We start from the raw sequence: 12,179 nt of genomic DNA, 5'->3' as shown, positions 1-12,179 counted from the left end.
GTATCAGGTCTGACGGTGGGTTGTATCAGGTCTGACGGTGGGTTGTATCAGGTCTGACGGTGGGTTGTATCAGGTCTGACGGTGGGTTGTATCAGGTCTGACGGTGGGTTGTATCAGGTCTGACGGTGGGTTGTATCAGGTCTGACGGTGGGTTGTATCAGGTCTGACGGTGGGTTGTATCAGGTCTGACGGTGGGTTGTATCAGGTCTGACGGTGGGTTGTATCAGGTCTGACGGTGGGTTGTATCAGGTCTGACGGTGGGTTGTATCAGGTCTGACGGTGGGTGTATCAGGTCTGACGGTGGGTTGTATCAGGTCTGACGGTGGGTTGTATCAGGTCTGACGGTGGGTTGTATCAGGTCTGACGGTGGGTTGTATCAGGTCTGACGGTGGGTTGTATCAGGTCTGATGGTGGCTGTATCAGGTCTGACGGTGGGTTGTATCAGGTCTGACGGTGGGTTGTATCAGGTCAGGTCTGAGGTCTGTATCAGGTCTGGGTGGGTGTATCAGGTCTGACGGTGGGTTGTATCAGGTCTGACGGTGGGTTGTATCAGGTCTGACGGTGGGTTGTATCAGGTCTGACGGTGGGTTGTATCAGGTCTGACGGTGGGTTGTATCAGGTGGGTTGTATCAGGTCTGACGGTGGGTTGTATCAGGTCTGACGGTGGGTTGTATCAGGTCTGACGGTGGGTTGTATCAGGTCTGACGGTGGGTTGTATCAGGTCTGACGGTGGGTTGTATCAGGTCTGACGGTGGGTTGTATCAGGTCTGACGGTGGGTTGTATCAGGTCTGACGGTGGGTTGTATCAGGTCTGATGGTGGGTTGTATCAGGTCTGATGGTGGGTTGTATCAGGTCTGACGGTGGGTTGTATCAGGTCTGACGGTGGGTTGTATCAGGTCTGACGGTGGGTTGTATCAGGTCTGACGGTGGGTTGTATCAGGTCTGACGGTGGGTTGTATCAGGTCTGATGGTGGGTTGTATCAGGTGGGTTGTATCAGGTCTGACGGTGGGTTGTATCAGGTCTGACGGTGGGTTGTATCAGGTCTGACGGTGGGTTGTATCAGGTCTGACGGTGGGTTGTATCAGGTCTGACGGTGGGTTGTATCAGGTCTGACGGTGGGTTGTATCAGGTCTGACGGTGGGTTGTATCAGGTCTGACGGTGGGTTGTATCAGGTCTGATGGTGGGTTGTATCAGGTCTGACGGTGGGTTGTATCAGGTCTGACGGTGGGTTGTATCAGGTCTGACGGTGGGTTGTATCAGGTCTGACGGTGGGTTGTATCAGGTCTGACGGTGGGTTGTATCAGGTCTGACGGTGGGTTGTATCAGGTCTGACGGTGGGTTGTATCAGGTCTGACGGTGGGTTGTATCAGGTCTGACGGTGGGTTGTATCAGGTCTGACGGTGGGTTGTATCAGGTGGGTTGTATCAGGTCTGACGGTGGGTTGTATCAGGTCTGACGGTGGGTTGTATCAGGTCTGACGGTGGGTTGTATCAGGTCTGGGTGGGTTGTATCAGGTCTGACGGTGGGTTGTATCAGGTCTGACGGTGGGTTGTATCAGGTCTGACGGTGGGTTGTATCAGGTCTGACGGTGGGTTGTATCAGGTCTGACGGTGGGTTGTATCAGGTCTGACGGTGGGTTGTATCAGGTCTGGGTTGTATCAGGTCTGACGGTGGGTTGTATCAGGTGTCTGACTGATGGTGGGTTGTATCAGGTCTGGGTTGTATCAGGTCTGACGGTGGGTTGTATCAGGTCTGATGGTGGGTTGTATCAGGTCTGGGGGTTGTATCAGGTCTGACGGTGGGTTGTATCAGGTCTGACGGTGGGTTGTATCAGGTCTGACGGTGGGTTGTATCAGGTGGGTTGTATCAGGTCTGACGGTGGGTTGTATCAGGTCTGACGGTGGGTTGTATCAGGTCTGACGGTGGGTTGTATCAGGTCTGACGGTGGGTTGTATCAGGTCTGACGGTGGGTTGTATCAGGTCTGATGGTGGGTTGTATCAGGTCTGACGGTGGGTTGTATCAGGTCTGACGGTGGGTTGTATCAGGTCTGACGGTGGGTTGTATCAGGTCTGACGGTGGGTTGTATCAGGTCTGACGGTGGGTTGTATCAGGTCTGATGGTGGGTTGTATCAGGTGGGTTGTATCAAGTCTGACGGTGGGTTGTATCAGGTCTGACGGTGGGTTGTATCAGGTCTGACGGTGGGTTGTATCAGGTCTGACGGTGGGTTGTATCAGGTCTGACGGTGGGTTGTATCAGGTCTGACGGTGGGTTGTATCAGGTCTGACGGTGGGTTGTATCAGGTCTGACGGTGGGTTGTATCTGAGGTGGGTTGTATCAGGTCTGACGGTGGGTTGTATCAGGTCTGACGGTGGGTTGTATCAGGTCTGACGGTGGGTTGTATCAGGTCTGACGGTGGGTTGTATCAGGTCTGACGGTGGGTTGTATCAGGTCTGGCGGTGGGTTGTATCAGGTCTGACGGTGGGTTGTATCAGGTCTGACGGTGGGTTGTATCAGGTGTCTGACGGTGGGTTGTATCAGGTCTGATGGTGGGTTGTATCAGGTCTGACGGTGGGTTGTATCAGGTCTGACGGTGGGTTGTATCAGGTCTGACGGTGGGTTGTATCAGGTCTGACGGTGGGTTGTATCAGGTCTGACGGTGGGTTGTATCAGGTCTGACGGTGGGTTGTATCAGGTCTGACGGTGGGTTGTATGGTGGGTTGTATCAGGTCTGACGGTGGGTTGTATCAGGTCTGACGGTGGGTTGTATCAGGTCTGACGGTGGGTTGTATCAGGTCTGACGGTGGGTGGGTTGTATCAGGTCTGATGGTGGGTTGTATCAGGTCTGACGGTGGGTTGTATCAGGTCTGACGGTGGGTTGTATCAGGTCAGGTCTGACGGTGGGTTGTATCAGGTCTGACGGTGGGTTGTATCAGGTCTGATGGTGGGTTGTATCAGGTCTGACGGTGGGTTGTATCAGGTCTGACGGTGGGTTGTATCAGGTCTGACGGTGGGTTGTATCAGGTCTGACGGTGGGTTGTATCAGGTCTGATGGTGGGTTGTATCAGGTCTGACGGTGGGTTGTATCAGGTCTGACGGTGGGTTGTATCAGGTCTGACGGTGGGTTGTATCAGGTCTGACGGTGGGTTGTATCAGGTCTGACGGTGGGTTGTATCAGGTCTGATGGGTTGTATCAGGTCTGATGGTGGGTTGTATCAGGTCTGACGGTGGGTTGTATCAGGTCTGACGGTGGGTTGTATCAGGTCTGACGGTGGGTTGTATCAGGTCTGATGGTGGGTTGTATCAGGTCTGATGGTGGGTTGTATCAGGTCAGGTCTGACGGTGGGTTGTATCAGGTCTGACGGTGGGTTGTATCAGGTCTGACGGTGGGTTGTATCAGGTCTGACGGTGGGTTGTATCAGGTCTGACGGTGGGTTGTATCAGGTCTGACGGTGGGTTGTATCAGGTCTGACGGTGGGTTGTATCAGGTCTGACGGTGGGTTGTATCAGGTCTGACGGTGGGTTGTATCAGGTCTGACGGTGGGTTGTATCAGGTCTGACGGTGGGTTGTATCAGGTCTGACGGTGGGTTGTATCAGGTCTGACGGTGGGTTGTATCAGGTCTGACGGTGGGTTGTATCAGGTCTGACGGTGGGTTGTATCAGGTCTGACGGTGGGTTGTATCAGGTCTGACGGTGGGTTGTATCAGGTGGGTTGTATCAGGTCTGACGGTGGGTTGTATCAGGTCTGACGGTGGGTTGTATCAGGTCTGACGGTGGGTTGTATCAGGTCTGATGGTGGGTTGTATCAGGTCTGGGTTGTATCAGGTCTGACGGTGGGTTGTATCAGGTCTGACGGTGGGTTGTATCAGGTCTGACGGTGGGTTGTATCAGGTCTGACGGTGGGTTGTATCAGGTCTGACGGTGGGTTGTATCAGGTCTGACGGTGGGTTGTATCAGGTCTGACGGTGGGTTGTATCAGGTCTGACGGTGGGTTGTATCAGGTCTGACGGTGGGTTGTATCAGGTCTGACGGTGGGTTGTATCAGGTCTGACGGTGGGTTGTATCAGGTCTGACGGTGGGTTGTATCAGGTCTGACGGTGGGTTGTATCAGGTCTGATGGTGGGTTGTATCAGGTCTGACGGTGGGTTGTATCAGGTGGGTCGTATCAGGTCTGACGGTGGGTTGTATCAGGTCTGACGGTGGGTTGTATCAGGTCTGATGGTGGGTTGTATCAGGTCTGACGGTGGGTTGTATCAGGTCTGACGGTGGGTTGTATCAGGTCTGACGGTGGGTTGTATCAGGTCTGACGGTGGGTTGTATCAGGTGGGTTGTATCAGGTCTGACGGTGGGTTGTATCAGGTCTGTATCAGGTCTGATGGTGGGTTGTATCAGGTCTGACGGTGGGTTGTATCAGGTCTGACGGTGGGTTGTATCAGGTCTGACGGTGGGTTGTATCAGGTCTGACGGTGGGTTGTATCAGGTCTGACGGTGGGTTGTATCAGGTCTGACGGTGGGTTGTATCAGGTCTGACGGTGGGTTGTATCAGGTCTGACGGTGGGTTGTATCAGGTCTGACGGTGGGTTGTATCAGGTCTGATGGTGGGTTGTATCAGGTCTGACGGTGGGTTGTATCAGGTCTGACGGTGGGTTGTATCAGGTCTGACGGTGGGTTGTATCAGGTCTGACGGTGGGTTGTATCAGGTCTGACGGTGGGTTGTATCAGGTCTGATGGTGGGTTGTATCAGGTCTGACGGTGGGTTGTATCAGGTCTGACGGTGGGTTGTATCAGGTCTGATGGTGGGTTGTATCAGGTCTGATGGTGGGTTGTATCAGGTCTGACGGTGGGTTGTATCAGGTCTGACGGTGGGTTGTATCAGGTCTGACGGTGGGTTGTATCAGGTCTGACGGTGGGTTGTATCAGGTCTGACGGTGGGTTGTATCAGGTCTGACGGTGGGTTGTATCAGGTGGGTTGTATCAGGTCTGACGGTGGGTTGTATCAGGTGGGTTGTATCAGGTCTGATGGTGGGTTGTATCAGGTCTGACGGTGGGTTGTATCAGGTCTGACGGTGGGTTGTATCAGGTCTGACGGTGGGTTGTATCAGGTCTGACGGTGGGTTGTATCAGGTCTGATGGTGGGTTGTATCAGGTCTGACGGTGGGTTGTATCAGGTCTGACGGTGGGTTGTATCAGGTCTGATGTGGGTTGTATCAGGTCTGACGGTGGGTTGTATCAGGTCTGACGGTGGGTTGTATCAGGTCTGACGGTGGGTTGTATCAGGTCTGACGGTGGGTTGTATCAGGTCTGACGGTGGGTTGTATCAGGTCTGATGGTGGGTTGTATCAGGTCTGACGGTGGGTTGTATCAGGTCTGACGGTGGGTTGTATCAGGTCTGACGGTGGGTTGTATCAGGTCTGACGGTGGGTTGTATCAGGTCTGACGGTGGGTTGTATCAGGTCTGACGGTGGGTTGTATCAGGTCTGACGGTGGGTTGTATCAGGTCTGACGGTGGGGTGGGTTGTATCAGGTCTGACGGTGGGTGGGTGTATCAGGTCTGATGGTGGGTTGTATCAGGTCTGACGGTGGGTTGTATCAGGTCTGACGGTGGGTTGTATCAGGTCTGACGGTGGGTTGTATCAGGTCTGACGGTGGGTTGTATCAGGTCTGACGGTGGGTTGTATCAGGTCTGACGGTGGGTTGTATCAGGTCTGACGGTGGGTTGTATCAGGTCTGATGGTGGGTTGTATCAGGTCTGATGGTGGGTTGTATCAGGTCTGACGGTGGGTTGTATCAGGTCTGACGGTGGGTTGTATCAGGTCTGACGGTGGGTTGTATCAGGTCTGTATCAGGTCTGACGGTGGGTTGTATCAGGTCTGATGGTGGGTTGTATCAGGTCTGATGGTGGGTTGTATCAGGTCTGACGGTGGGTTGTATCAGGTCTGACGGTGGGTTGTATCAGGTCTGACGGTGGGTTGTATCAGGTCTGACGGTGGGTTGTATCAGGTCTGACGGTGGGTTGTATCAGGTCTGATGGTGGGTTGTATCAGGTCTGACGGTGGGTTGTATCAGGTGGGTTGTATCAGGTCTGACGGTGGGTTGTATCAGGTCTGACGGTGGGTTGTATCAGGTCTGACGGTGGGTTGTATCAGGTCTGACGGTGGGTTGTATCAGGTCTGACGGTGGGTTGTATCAGGTCTGACGGTGGGTTGTATCAGGTCTGATGGTGGGTTGTATCAGGTCTGACGGTGGGTTGTATCAGGTCTGATGGTGGGTTGTATCAGGTCTGACGGTGGGTTGTATCAGGTCTGACGGTGGGTTGTATCAGGTCTGACGGTGGGTTGTATCAGGTCTGACGGTGGGTTGTATCAGGTCTGAAGGTGGGTTGTATCAGGTCTGACGGTGGGTTGTATCAGGTCTGACGGTGGGTTGTATCAGGTCTGACGGTGGGTTGTATCAGGTCTGTATCAGGTCTGACGGTGGGTTGTATCAGGTCTGACGGTGGGTTGTATCAGGTCTGATGGTGGGTTGTATCAGGTCTGACGGTGGGTTGTATCAGGTCTGACGGTGGGTTGTATCAGGTCTGACGGTGGGTTGTATCAGGTCTGACGGTGGGTTGTATCAGGTCTGACGGTGGGTTGTATCAGGTCTGACGGTGGGTTGTATCAGGTCTGACGGTGGGTTGTATCAGGTCTGATGGTGGGTTGTATCAGGTCTGACGGTGGGTTGTATCAGGTCTGACGGTGGGTTGTATCAGGTCTGACGGTGGGTTGTATCAGGTCTGACGGTGGGTTGTATCAGGTCTGACGGTGGGTTGTATCAGGTCTGACGGTGGGTTGTATCAGGTCTGACGGTGGGTTGTATCAGGTGGGTTGTATCAGGTCTGACGGTGGGTTGTATCAGGTCTGACGGTGGGTTGTATCAGGTCTGATGGTGGGTTGTATCAGGTCTGACGGTGGGTTGTATCAGGTCTGACGGTGGGTTGTATCAGGTCTGACGGTGGGTTGTATCAGGTCTGACGGTGGGTTGTATCAGGTCTGACGGTGGGTTGTATCAGGTCTGACGGTGGGTTGTATCAGGTCTGACGGTGGGTTGTATCAGGTCTGACGGTGGGTTGTATCAGGTCTGATGGTGGGTTGTATCAGGTCTGACGGTGGGTTGTATCAGGTCTGACGGTGGGTTGTATCAGGTCTGACGGTGGGTTGTATCAGGTCTGAGGTGGGTTGTATCAGGTCTGGTGGGTTGTATCAGGTCTGGTCTGACGGTGGGTTGTATCAGGTCTGACGGTGGGTTGTATCAGGTCTGATGGTGGGTTGTATCAGGTCTGACGGTGGGTTGTATCAGGTCTGACGGTGGGTTGTATCAGGTGGGTTGTATCAGGTCTGACGGTGGGTTGTATCAGGTCTGACGGTGGGTTGTATCAGGTCTGACGGTGGGTTGTATCAGGTCTGACGGTGGGTTGTATCAGGTGGGTTGTATCAGGTCTGATGGTGGGTTGTATCAGGTCTGACGGTGGGTTGTATCAGGTCTGACGGTGGGTTGTATCAGGTCTGACGGTGGGTTGTATCAGGTCTGACGGTGGGTTGTATCAGGTCTGATGGTGGGTTGTATCAGGTCTGACGGTGGGTTGTATCAGGTCTGACGGTGGGTTGTATCAGGTGGGTCAGGTCTGACGGTGGGTTGTATCAGGTCTGACGGTGGGTTGTATCAGGTGGGTTGTATCAGGTCTGACGGTGGGTTGTATCAGGTTGTATCAGGTCTGATGGTGGGTTGTATCAGGTCTGACGGTGGGTTGTATCAGGTCTGACGGTGGGTTGTATCAGGTCTGACGGTGGGTTGTATCAGGTCTGACGGTGGGTTGTATCAGGTCTGATGGTGGGTTGTATCAGGTCTGATGGTGGGTTGTATCAGGTCTGACGGTGGGTTGTATCAGGTCTGACGGTGGGTTGTATCAGGTCTGACGGTGGGTTGTATCAGGTCTGACGGTGGGTTGTATCAGGTCTGACGGTGGGTTGTATCAGGTCTGGGTGGGTTGTATCAGGTCTGATGGTGGGTTGTATCAGGTCTGACGGTGGGTTGTATCAGGTCTGACGGTGGGTTGTATCAGGTCTGACGGTGGGTTGTATCAGGTCTGACGGTGGGTTGTATCAGGTCTGATGGTGGGTTGTATCAGGTCTGACGGTGGGTTGTATCAGGTCTGACGGTGGGTTGTATCAGGTCTGATGGTGGGTTGTATCAGGTCTGACGGTGGGTTGTATCAGGTCTGACGGTGGGTTGTATCAGGTCTGGGTGGGTTGTATCAGGTCTGACGGTGGGTTGTATCAGGTCTGATGGTGGGTTGTATCAGGTCTGACGGTGGGTTGTATCAGGTCTGACGGTGGGTTGTATCAGGTCTGATGGTGGGTTGTATCAGGTCTGACGGTGGGTTGTATCAGGTCTGACGGTGGGTTGTATCAGGTCTGACGGTGGGTTGTATCAGGTCTGACGGTGGGTTGTATCAGGTCTGATGGTGGGTTGTATCAGGTCTGACGGTGGGTTGTATCAGGTCTGACGGTGGGTTGTATCAGGTGGGTTGTATCAGGTCTGATGGTGGGTTGTATCAGGTCTGACGGTGGGTTGTATCAGGTCTGACGGTGGGTTGTATCAGGTCTGACGGTGGGTTGGGTCTGACGGTGGGTTGTATCAGGTCTGACGGTGGGTTGTATCAGGTCTGATGGTGGGTTGTATCAGGTCTGACGGTGGGTTGTATCAGGTCTGACGGTGGGTTGTATCAGGTCTGATGGTGGGTTGTATCAGGTCTGACGGTGGGTTGTATCAGGTCTGACGGTGGGTTGTATCAGGTCTGACGGTGGGTTGTATCAGGTCTGATGGTGGGTTGTATCAGGTCTGACGGTGGGTTGTATCAGGTGGGTTGTATCAGGTCTGACGGTGGGTTGTATCAGGTCTGACGGTGGGTTGTATCAGGTCTGATGGTGGGTTGTATCAGGTCTGACGGTGGGTTGTATCAGGTCTGACGGTGGGTTGTATCAGGTCTGACGGTGGGTTGTATCAGGTCTGACGGTGGGTTGTATCAGGTCTGATGGTGGGTTGTATCAGGTCTGACGGTGGGTTGTATCAGGTCTGACGGTGGGTTGTATCAGGTCTGATGTGGGTTGTATCAGGTCTGATGGTGGGTTGTATCAGGTCTGACGGTGGGTTGTATATCAGGTCTGACGGTGGGTTGTATCAGGTCTGACGGTGGGTTGTATCAGGTCTGACGGTGGGTTGTATCAGGTCTGACGGTGGGTTGTATCAGGTCTGACGGTGGGTTGTATCAGGTCTGACGGTGGGTTGTATCAGGTCTGATGGTGGGTTTGTATCAGGTCTGATGGTGGGTTGTATCAGGTCTGATGGTGGGTTGTATCAGGTCTGACGGTGGGTGTATCAGGTCTGACGGTGGGTTGTATCAGGTCTGACGGTGGGTTGTATCAGGTCTGACGGTGGGTTGTATCAGGTCTGACGGTGGGTTGTATCAGGTCTGACGGTGGGTTGTATCAGGTCTGACGGTGGGTTGTATCAGGTCTGACGGTGGGTTGTATCAGGTCTGACGGTGGGTGTATCAGGTCTGACGGTGGGTTGTATCAGGTCTGACGGTGGGTTGTATCAGGTCTGATGGTGGGTTGTATCAGGTCTGACGGTGGGTTGTATCAGGTGGGTGTATCAGGTCTGACGGTGGGTTGTATCAGGTCTGACGGTGGGTTGTATCAGGTCTGATGGTGGGTTGTATCAGGTCTGACGGTGGGTTGTATCAGGTCTGACGGTGGGTTGTATCAGGTCTGACGGTGGGTTGTATCAGGTCTGACGGTGGGTTGTATCAGGTCAGGTCTGACGGTGGGTTGTATCAGGTCTGACGGTGGGTTGTATCTGAGGTGGGTTGTATCAGGTCTGACGGTGGGTTGTATCAGGTCTGATCAGGTCTGGGTGGGTTGTATCAGGTCTGATGGTGGGTTGTATCAGGTCTGACGGTGGGTTGTATCAGGTCTGACGGTGGGTTGTATCAGGTCTGACGGTGGGTTGTATCAGGTCTGACGGTGGGTTGTATCAGGTCTGATGGTGGGTTGTATCAGGTCTGAGGTGGGTTGTATCAGGTGGGTTGTATCAGGTCTGACGGTGGGTTGTATCAGGTCTGATGGGTGGGTTTGTATCAGGTCTGATGGTGGGTTGTATCAGGTGGGTTGTATCAGGTCTGATGGTGGGTTGTATCAGGTCTGACGGTGGGTTGTATCAGGTCTGACGGTGGGTTGTATCAGGTCTGACGGTGGGTTGTATCAGGTCTGACGGTGGGTTGTATCAGGTCTGATGGTGGGTTGTATCAGGTCTGACGGTGGGTTGTATCAGGTCTGATGGTGGGTTGTATCAGGTCTGATGGTGGGTTGTATCAGGTCTGACGGTGGGTTGTATCAGGTCTGACGGTGGGTTGTATCAGGTCTGACGGTGGGTTGTATCAGGTCTGACGGTGGGTTGTATCAGGTCTGACGGTGGGTTGTATCAGGTGGGTTGTATCAGGTCTGATGGTGGGTTGTATCAGGTCTGATGGTGGGTTGTATCAGGTCGTATCAGGTCTGACGGTGGGTTGTATCAGGTCTGACGGTGGGTTGTATCAGGTCTGACGGTGGGTTGTATCAGGTCTGACGGTGGGTTGTATCAGGTCTGACGGTGGGTTGTATCAGGTCTGACGGTGGGTTGTATCAGGTCTGATGGTGGGTTGTATCAGGTCTGGGTTGTATCAGGTCTGACGGTGGGTTGTATCAGGTCTGACGGTGGGTTGTATCAGGTCTGACGGTGGGTTGTATCAGGTCTGACGGTGGGTTGTATCAGGTGGGTTGTATCAGGTCTGATGGTGGGTTGTATCAGGTCTGACGGTGGGTTGTATCAGGTGGGTTGTATCAGGTCTGATGGTGGGTTGTATCAGGTCTGACGGTGGGTTGTATCAGGTCTGACGGTGGGTTGTATCAGGTCTGACGGTGGGTTGTATCAGGTCTGACGGTGGGTTGTATCAGGTCTGATCAGGTCTGTATCAGGTGGGTTGTATCAGGTCTGACGGTGGGTTGTATCAGGTCTGACGGTGGGTTGTATCAGGTGGGTTGTATCAGGTCTGACGGTGGGTTGTATCAGGTGGGTTGTATCAGGTCTGACGGTGGGTTGTATCAGGTCTGAGGTGGGTTGTATCAGGTCTGACGGTGGGTTGTATCAGGTCTGACGGTGGGTTGTATCAGGTCTGACGGTGGGTTGTATCAGGTCTGATGGTGGGTTGTATCAGGTCTGATGGTGGGTTGTATCAGGTCTGATGGTGGGTTGTATCAGGTCTGATGGTGGGTTGTATCAGGTCTGACGGTGGGTTGTATCAGGTCTGACGGTGGGTTGTATCAGGTCTGACGGTGGGTTGTATCAGGTGGGTTGTATCAGGTCTGACGGTGGGTTGTATCAGGTCTGATGGTGGGTTGTATCAGGTCTGATGGTGGGTTGTATCAGGTCTGACGGTGGGTTGTATCAGGTCTGACGGTGGGTTGTATCAGGTCTGACGGTGGGTTGTATCAGGTCTGACGGTGGGTTGTATCAGGTCTGACGGTGGGTTGTATCAGGTGGGTCGTATCAAGTCTGATGGTGGGTTGTATCAGGTCTGATGGTGGGTTGTATCAGGTCTGACGGTGGGTTGTATCAGGTGGGTTGTATCAGGTCTGATGGTGGGTTGTATCAGGTCTGAGGTGGGTTGTATCAGGTCTGACGGTGGGTTGTATCAGGTCTGATGGTGGGTTGTATCAGGTCTGATGGTGGGTTGTATCAGGTCTGACGGTGGGTTGTATCAGGTCTGACGGTGGGTTGTATCAGGTCTGACGGTGGGTTGTATCAGGTCTGACGGTGGGTTGTATCAGGTCTGACGGTGGGTTGTATCAGGTCTGACGGTGGGTTGTATCAGGTGGGTTGTATCAGGTCTGATGGTGGGTTGTATCAGGTCTGATGGTGGGTTGTATCAGGGGGTTGTATCAGGTCTGACGGTGGGTTGTATCAGGTCTGATGGTGGGTTGTATCAGGTCTGACGGTGGGTTGTATCAGGTCTGACGGTGGGTTGTATCAGGTCTGACGGTGGGTTGTATCAGGTCTGACGGTGGGTTGTATCAGGTCTGATGGTGGGTTGTATCAGG

Source organism: Oncorhynchus keta, unplaced genomic scaffold (genome assembly GCF_023373465.1).
Source record: "Oncorhynchus keta strain PuntledgeMale-10-30-2019 unplaced genomic scaffold, Oket_V2 Un_contig_2935_pilon_pilon, whole genome shotgun sequence".
Classification (NCBI taxonomy): domain Eukaryota; kingdom Metazoa; phylum Chordata; class Actinopteri; order Salmoniformes; family Salmonidae; genus Oncorhynchus; species Oncorhynchus keta.
Note: the sequence above shows the minus strand (reverse complement) of the source record.